Source organism: Diabrotica virgifera, chromosome 9, assembly GCF_917563875.1.
Source record: "Diabrotica virgifera virgifera chromosome 9, PGI_DIABVI_V3a".
Classification (NCBI taxonomy): domain Eukaryota; kingdom Metazoa; phylum Arthropoda; class Insecta; order Coleoptera; family Chrysomelidae; genus Diabrotica; species Diabrotica virgifera.
The window spans coordinates 52,046,036-52,055,017 of NC_065451.1; the positions used below are offsets into that span (position 1 = coordinate 52,046,036).

General features: G+C 31.3%; 1 protein-coding gene across 2 annotated transcripts in view; it reads right to left on the reverse strand.

Annotated features, from left to right (window-relative positions):
* LOC114327196 (ATP-binding cassette sub-family C member 4) overlaps positions 1-6,003 on the reverse strand; it is a 206,232-nt gene extending 200,229 nt beyond the window's left edge. The window contains exon 1 of one of the 2 annotated variants that reach the window (XM_028275727.1): positions 5,694-6,003. The gene's annotated coding sequence lies outside the window, so the exon portion shown is untranslated. The remainder of the gene's footprint in view (positions 1-5,693) is intronic. The other variant, XM_050660971.1, reaches the window with a different exon arrangement.
* Positions 6,004-8,982: the final 2,979 nt, after the last annotated feature.

The window sequence follows — 8,982 nt, forward strand, 5'->3', positions numbered from 1 at the left end:
AAAGTCCGCAGATAGTGTGCTACTTTTTGAAGTTATACTTCTTTACCGGCGATAGAGGGTGAATTTTTATATTTTAAAACCTGTCAGCCCGGCGCATGCGCATTATAACTTTGTTCTGATTGGATGTTCAAATGACATGTCAACAATTATTCAATATGGCGGCTGTGGCACAGCTGTACACTAGGTTCGCTTTCAAGATGCAGTAGAAATAGAAATAAACAAACCAAGACACGTTAAATGCCACTAGGAGCACAACCGGATCATAATTTACAATGTATATACATTGTAAATTCCAAATCATGATTTCCAAAGTTTATACATTGTAAATTATGATTCGGAAGTGCTCCTAGTAGCATTTAACGTGTCTTGGTTTGTTTATTTTCTACTGCATCTTGAAAGCGAACCTAGTGTAGTTTGATTATTTATGGTTGTTGCGTTTTGAAATTTGTGTGAAAAGAAACAAAGTTAGTTATTATAATAGTTAAACTGCCTTTTTAAATAGTTTTCATATACCTATATTTTTGGAATTTTGGACTATTTTGGACAAGGAAAACTCATTCTAATTTGGTAAGTAGTTTTTATTGTAATCATATTGTAATTATACATTTGGATTAGGTTGGAATACATACATTTATTTTCTCAAGAATGGGGATTTTAGAGAGAAATCCCAAATTAGGTCCGATTTTTATTTTTAAATTATGATTTTTTGGCGTAGATTTATTTATCTAGTAGGTATGTAATGGTTTGATTTACATACTTAATTTGATTACCAACAAAAGTTCTACCAATCTTCATTTAATATATTGTTTTTTTACTGTTTTGTTATTTAATATTTTCTTCCACAAAATTTAAACTACATAATTTAATTATACAAAACAACTGTCAAACAGTAAAACGTTCAGTTACCCTATTTTTCCACATGACAAATAATGTGGGATTGGACGAGTGAGTCTACGCTTCGATTACGAATCAAAGCGCCCGGACATTCACGGGTTCGATTCCCGATGCAAATTTTATTTTTTTTATTTTTTTATCCATTTTATGACTGTAAGTATATTTGTCATATAATTTTTTTTTTCAGAAAATGCGTATTTAAAATTTTTGCCAACAATTGTTTTCGTTCAGAAATAATTTTTTCTTTGTGGCATTTTTCAATGTGTTTGTGTGCGTTTTATTCTATTTTTTTTTAATTTTTGGTATTGTCTCAAAAATCACCTAATATGTACTAGAAGTATAACTTCTTACGTGCGTACAAAGTACACACACATTCTTTTTTTTATAAACACAATGGCGCCCGAAAATCGTGTTTTTTTCAATTTTTGCTCTATAACTCCAAAGATTCTAACTTTAGACCAAAAATACTCAAATAAAAATTCACCACAATTAAATTCTGCATGGAGACGTGTTTTTTCCGATTTACTTCGACGAGAACTTTCCCCGGAAAAAGCGGGTTTTTCCAACAAAATCTTTAATTTTCAACTAAACTTTTAGATAAGTAGTTGTTAATCAATAATTAAATAACTTGGTAACGTAAAAGCCCTTTCGGTATATATTAAAATTCCAGAAGCCGATGGAAATTGAGTGAACAGTTCAGCAACAATTGAAATGTTAATTAAAAATTTACGGTCGCTATAATAACGGCAATAATTATGATGCATAAGAATAACTATGATTTTTTCATAAATGACACTATACCTATCTAATGTACTTTACAGAATTGAAATTGGACTATTTAAGCGGCCTCAGGAATATTTTAAAGTTATAAACAATTTTTTGGCTTATAAACAAATAGAATATCTCGGGAAATATTAAACTAAATTAAATTGTGAAAACGGTACTCGAAAGACAGCGGCCGGACGCATCTTTTAAAAGAAAAAACGTTTAATTATGACGAGTGGTTCCTGAGATACAACCGGTCAAATTTGACCGAAATTTACGGCAAAGATATAAACAATAGGATCATAATTTTCCAACCGTCACCTTTTTATTTTTGTCCTCTTTCTCTGCACCAATTTTCATGTCTTTAAAATCCTCATAACATATATTATTATAATAAAAACTATCGATAATACGTGTGAAAATTGCCAAAAATAGCAAAATTCCAATCAAAAATTAGGTTGGAGAAAATGTAACCCTCAAAGTTCAAAATTGGTATACGTTAAAAAAATGCATTTTCTCGGCTTCCCATGGAGCAATTTCCTTCATTCTTTTTTTATTCCCAAGTAACTCGAGTAGAGCCATCGAACTAACGCATTATTAAATGTCAGACTTGCTTTTGTTTTGTTATAATAAATTAATTTATTTATTAAAACACAATATTTTAATTTGTTTAAATAAAACTTGTTTAAATATTTATACAGCTTTCAAATGAGAATATGTATGTTTTTAACTTTAAAAGGTACACTTGTAGTAAGTTTATCTAAAAAAAAGCCTACTACTGGAAAAAATATGTAATTTTCTGTTCTTATAAATAAATTAATCTATTATAACAAAACAAAAGCAAGTTTGACATTTAATAATGCGTTAGTTCGATGGCTCTACTCGAGTTATTAGGGAACAAAAAAAGAATGAAGGAAATTGCTCCATGGGAAGCCGAGAAAATGCATTTTGTTAACGTATACCGATTTTGAACTTTGAGGGTTACATTTTCTCCAACCTAATTTTTGATTGGAATTTTACTATTTTTGGCAATTTTCACACGTATTATCGATAGTTTTTATTATAATAATATATGTTATGAGGATTTTAAAGATATGGAAATTGGTGTGGAGAAAGAGGACAAAAATAAAAAGGCGATGGTTTGAAAATTATGATCGTGTTGTTTATATCTTTGCCGTAAATTCCGGTCAACTTTGACCGGTAATATCTCAGGAACCACTCGTCATAATTAAACGTTTTTTCTTTTAAAAGATGCGTCCGGCCGCTGTCTTTCGAGTACCGTTTTCATAATTTAATTTACTTTAATATTTCCCGAGATATTCTATTTCTTTATAAACCAAAAAATTGTTTATAATTTTAAAATATTCCTGAGGCCGCTTAAATAGTCCAATTTCAATTCTGTAAAGTACATTAGATAGATATGGTGTCTTTTTATGAAAAAATCATAGCTATTCTTATGCATCGTAATTATTGTCGTTTTTATAGCGACCGTAAATTTTTAATTTACATTTCAATTGTTGCTAAACTGTTCATTCAATTTCCATTGGCTTCTGGAATTATAATATATACGGAAAGGGTTTTACGTTACCAAGTTATTTAATTATTGATTAACAACTACTTATCTAAAAGTTTAGTTGAAAATTAAAGATTTTGTTGGAAAAACCCGCTTTTTCCGGGGAAAGTTTTCGTCAAAGTAAATCGGAAGGAACACGTCTCTGTGCAGAATTTAATTGCGGTGAATTTTTATTTGGGTGTTTTTGGTCTAAAGTTAAAATCTTTGGAATTATAGAGCAAAAATTGAAAAAAACACGATTTTCGGGCGCCATTTTGTTTATAAAAAAAGTAGCACACTATCTGCGGGCTTTGCATATCTATATTATTAATACATACAATAATAAGATTCGATTCCAGCAATAAAATTGCTGGTAAATAACTTTTCCTTGTATTTTGCTAATTAGCCCAGAGTATTATCATTGTCAATAATGTTCCGATAAACGTGGCCTCTACTGAGACAACTTTCAGAGAATATCAATACGGAAAGTCATTACCAAAACATTGATATTTTGTATACTATTAATTTACATTTTTATATTCCTGTTTTTATGAATAAAATTTCAGCTTGGATCAAAAAAAGGTTCCATGACATCTCGTAATGCGACAATTCGTAACCGGACAAATGGTAACGGACAATTCGTAACAGCGACAGTTCGTAACGGCGACACTTCGTAACGGCGACAGTTCGTAACTATAAAAAGTCGTAACGGACAATTCGTAACGTCCAAATTGAATTATTCTTTTTATTTTGGTTAACGTGGAAACTAACTGCTATTACAGTTACAAATCAAATTATGTTGATTGAATAACCGGTGATTGAATACCCCAATGGTATAACCAATCACAAGGTTTATTATAATAACAGGTAATTATAATCATGCTTTTACAAAATGTTTACTAGGCCGATGCCACATTATGCGTTTTGACCTGATGCGGTGAAAACGCATCCGTTTCCAACGCAACCGGACCGACCTGTCACACTATGCGTTTAGTCTGATGCAGTTTGTAAGAGCGTACCGATGACTCAAAACGCATCCGTTTCCAACGCAACCGGACCGATCTGTCACACTATGCGTTTTCACCGGATGCGGCGGAAACGCATCCGGTCGAAACGCATAATGTGGCATCGGCCTTTAGAAAGTTGGGAATATCTAAAGACGGTTGTCGGTTTAAAGATTTCACGAATTACTTCATTATACCTTTGTCTATTTATATGCAAATTTAAGGAACAATAATAGGGATAAACTTAAAAATATTGTTAAAAGTTTGTATGTATTTAAATATGTGTTGGTGTTTAAGGACTTTTTTCTACAACCGTGTTAAAAATGCAATTTTTAGCACTCCATAGGAGCATTAAAAATGCTACTTTAAAGCACTAGTGTTTTAAAATTTTTAAGGCACTGCAGTTAAAAGTGAATTGTCAAATTGTGAAAAGTCAAAATATTTATATTTCATTTATTAACATTAATATTAATAGTACAACTTGCGCAATTTGAGAAAGGTGGTTTAGAAGGTTTTTTAAAATTTAATTTAAACTGTGTTATTGCCTTTTTAACGCGTTTATAGAAAATAGTAATTTATGAAACAGTTCCTGACGTATGCTTTTTGCGAACGCATGCAATTTTTAGCACGAGCGACAACAGACCGAGTGCTATACATCGCGTAAGTTTGCAAAAAGTACTTCACGCACAGTTTCATACAATATTTTATCTACGATAAATAAATAAAAAACTTTAACTCTTCGTCACTGGAATTCATTTCTATTCTACAATTTTTAGAACTTTGACATTTAAAAATCCTAACTATGTACTTTCAAACCACAAAACTGTCAAAAATTTTGTTGTAAGTTATTGCTCATATTGTCATCACCATGACAACGCCAAAATTAAGGATATTTGATTATATTACAGTGTGCCAAAAAACCCATTGAAAGTGTGCGAAAAAGTAAATCCTATTTAAAATACATTGTTACTTCACGCACACTTTAAACCCTTCACGCACTGCTATCTATAATGACAGTTTTCACAAACTAAAAACTTATACATAATATGACATAGAGTAGATAAAGTACACACACATTCTTTTTTTAAATACTGACAAAAAACAAGAACTACATATTTTATTTAATACGCAATGTATGGTATCTTACAAACCAATTTTTTTCTTTACTTGTACAGAGATGAACATTGCATTTTTCGCATGTCAATATAGAAATGTTATAAATATAGGAAGCAATATTTCAAAAAATTAAATATTTTGTTCAAAAGGGTAAAAACACATGGAGCTACATACAAAAAATTATAGAATAGGTTGTCCTCAATTGAGGACACGGTGAACAAAAGGGTTAAGCATGAGTTTTGTTTAAAATAATTGTGAATAGTTAATCTTACGTCTGTATTTTATAAAGATGCCGTAAGTATTAACAGCAGCCTGTTGTGAGTATCTATAAAATAAAGTGTTTGATATAGCACAAGACTTACCTTTTAAGTATTTACAATTATTTCCAGTACGAATAGTCACTAAAGTACACAACACAAAGTATTAACTCACTTTGTTAAAAAATGTCACAGTTAACTTTCACACTAACGATTACTCTTTTATTATATATATGTACGTTTTAACATTTTAAGATAAGTAATTCCACAAAAAATACGAAGTTCAAATAACTGCCACTTATCAATTTCGTTTTAATATTGTAAATAGAAGAGTGCGGACGAGATTTCTATTTATTTAATAAAATATTGTATTTTGCAAGATGTAGGCTATCACTCTTTCATTGTTCTAGTGTCGTGTATTCCGTCGTTACACGAGGAGAGCGGAAAAATTTGTTTATTTTTTATTTATCTAAATTTTAGTGTACTTTGTAGTGTTATCATAATTGTTATGACAGCGTAGTTAAAAGCTTAAGACTGACCAGAACAGCAGCAATTTTTGTTAATATTTATCATAGTTGTTGATCTAAATAGGACAAAAATGTTGAATATGGTGTTTAAATGGGATTAAGCCCCAATTGACTTTATTGAAAATTTCATGTGTAACGAAAAATTTGACCCTTCGATTTGCACTCCAGAAATTGTTTTCAAAAAAGATTAGGTATTTAGAAGTTGTGTTAAAAATAGTGTTATGTATGACCGCCAAAGATGTTGACGATGTTGTTGTAGGAAACAGTAATGTGTTGGCTAGAAAAATATGAAGATGGATTTTTGCCCTCATCATCCTCATCATTCGTCAACCTCTTGAATACACTGTTGGATATAGGTCTACTCCATATTTTTCCATTGTTCTCTATCTTGTGCATTCTGTACCCAATTTCCCACTTTTTTTTAAGTCATCCATCCATCTTTTTGGTGGTCTACGTCGGTGTCTTTTATCTTCGGTCTCCATTCTATGAGTCTTTTGGTTCCCTTATTATCATTTAAACGTTAAGTCCATCTTCATTTAGCTTGTGAAATTTTTTCTATGACATCTGTCACTTTGGTCCTCTCTCTCACTCTCTTAGTTGGTACCATATCTCTTCTAGTTATTCCCAACATTGCTCCTTCCATTTTCTTTGGATTATTCTCAATTTATTTGCAGAATGTTTAGTCAAAGTTATGGTTTCGGAACCATATGTTATTACCGGCAGTATGCATTGATTGTAGATTTTTTCTTCAAGCAAATTGGTAGCGTTACATTTAGAGGATTTTTGCCGTATGGAACATCAAACTCTGATTATTTCGGGTTATTTTTATGTGCTTAATGCGTTTGTGTATGTGTTTGTATGTGAATGTTTGTATATTGTATTTATGTATTGTGTGTTGCATATATTTAATATATTATGTATGACTGTAGACGATGTACCGCAGATTTTTTGATGCTATTTTTGATATAATCTTGTTGTTGAATTTTTCTTTTAGTATTGGCAACCAAAGCCTTTTACATTCTACTGATAAGTTTGCTACACATTTTTCTTCATTGAGTTAGATGAGGGCTACTTTGTGAGGGAACGATGGAACGAGGAATAACATGGAAGGCATAAAAACTAGTAGCCTGCGATACGCAAATGGTACTTAGAGCAGCGAATGAAATCGAAATCATCACCATTACCGAACAGTTCAGCTGGATAAGCAAAGAATTTGGACTTCATATCAACAAAGGAAAAACAAAAAAATTGATCGTAGATAGGGCAAATAATAATCGACCGCACATATACACCAAGAGCCGATTTTCGAAGTAGTAGACAGAATTATACAGGGTGTCACAAAAATACAGGTCATAAATTTAATCACATATTCTGGGACCAAAAAGAGTTCGATTAAACCTAACTTACCTTAGTACAAATATGCATATAAAAAAAGTTACAGCCCTTTGAAATTACAAAATGAAAATCTATTTTCTCCAATAAATCTAAAACTATAGGAGATTTGTTATTGAAAATAGACACGTCGCATTATTATGACAAAAGCATCTTAAAAAAAATATATTAAAATTTGGACAGTCCATAATTTTATGGCTGTTTTGTTCCTTTAAACCCACCCAAATTTTTATGTACGTTCCAATTAAATTATTATTGTGCTACCATTAGTTAAACACAATGCTTATAAAACTTTTTTGCCTCCAAGTAATTTTTCGAAAAGTCAGTTTTTATCGAGATATTTTAAATATTTGTCAAATCCACCACATACTTGTATATGGTTAAGTACGATTATGGAGACTATAGGTCGTTTCACGTTAAGAATAGAACATTGTGGAGCCGCATGTATTTCTTATGGACGATAGAAGCGCGCCGATACCGCGCCGTACTGACTAGAATGAATCGTATATCGGCAGTCGAGTATCCATCTGTGCACGAGAGGTTTGGCAACACTGATCCCCGTAAGGGTAACGTTCTATTCTTAACGTGAAACAAAGTATAGGTAATAATATGAAAACTAGTTTACAATTTACATTCTTAGGTATACTTTGAACTATTTTAAGAAAGAAGGTAAAATATAGGTAATATGGCACCTCGATAAAAGGTGCCATATCGAAAAAATACTAGGAGGCAAAAAAGTTTTAAAAACACTGTATTTAACTAATGGTGCAGCAGTAATAGTCTAATTGGAACGTACACAAACATTTGGGGAGTTTAAAGGAACAAAGCCGTTTTAATATTTGGTCCAGAAAGCCACTGCGCATCCGCTAGGAAAAATATTCTAATTCGTATTTTTTGCACAATCTTACTCAAAAAGGACCCCTTTTAACAAATTTGCATGTTGCCAGGACCAAAAGTTGGTCAAAAATTTTTTAAACGTTTTTTTTTTGTTTTTTTACTAAAATTATTTTTTTTGCAAGGAATTTTGCATGGAACAAAAATTTTTTAGGTTTTTTGGATCATTTCAAACAGAAAAGGTCATTAGTGACTTTTCTCTAAAGTTGATAGTTTTTGACATATAAGCGATTAAATATTGAAAACTTGTGAAATCGGCCATTTTTAACCCTCAAAGACTATGTGAAAAACTGAAAATTTGAATGTTCCCAAGGTAGGTAGATATTCTTTAAACATCGATTGATAAAATCCCGAAGAGCTTTTTGCAATACAGTATTCAAAACTCCTTTGTTTTTTAATTGCTAATCAAACGTGCGCGACACTATTTTCCACCGTTGCATGTGTATGCAGTATGGTGCAAATGAAAGGAATAAATTCGATATTTCGTAAACCGGCGGCTTTAAGGAAAAATCACGAAACAGGTCGATTTTTATTTTTAAGTTATGATATTGTGACATACATGGTATACTAGTGACGTCATC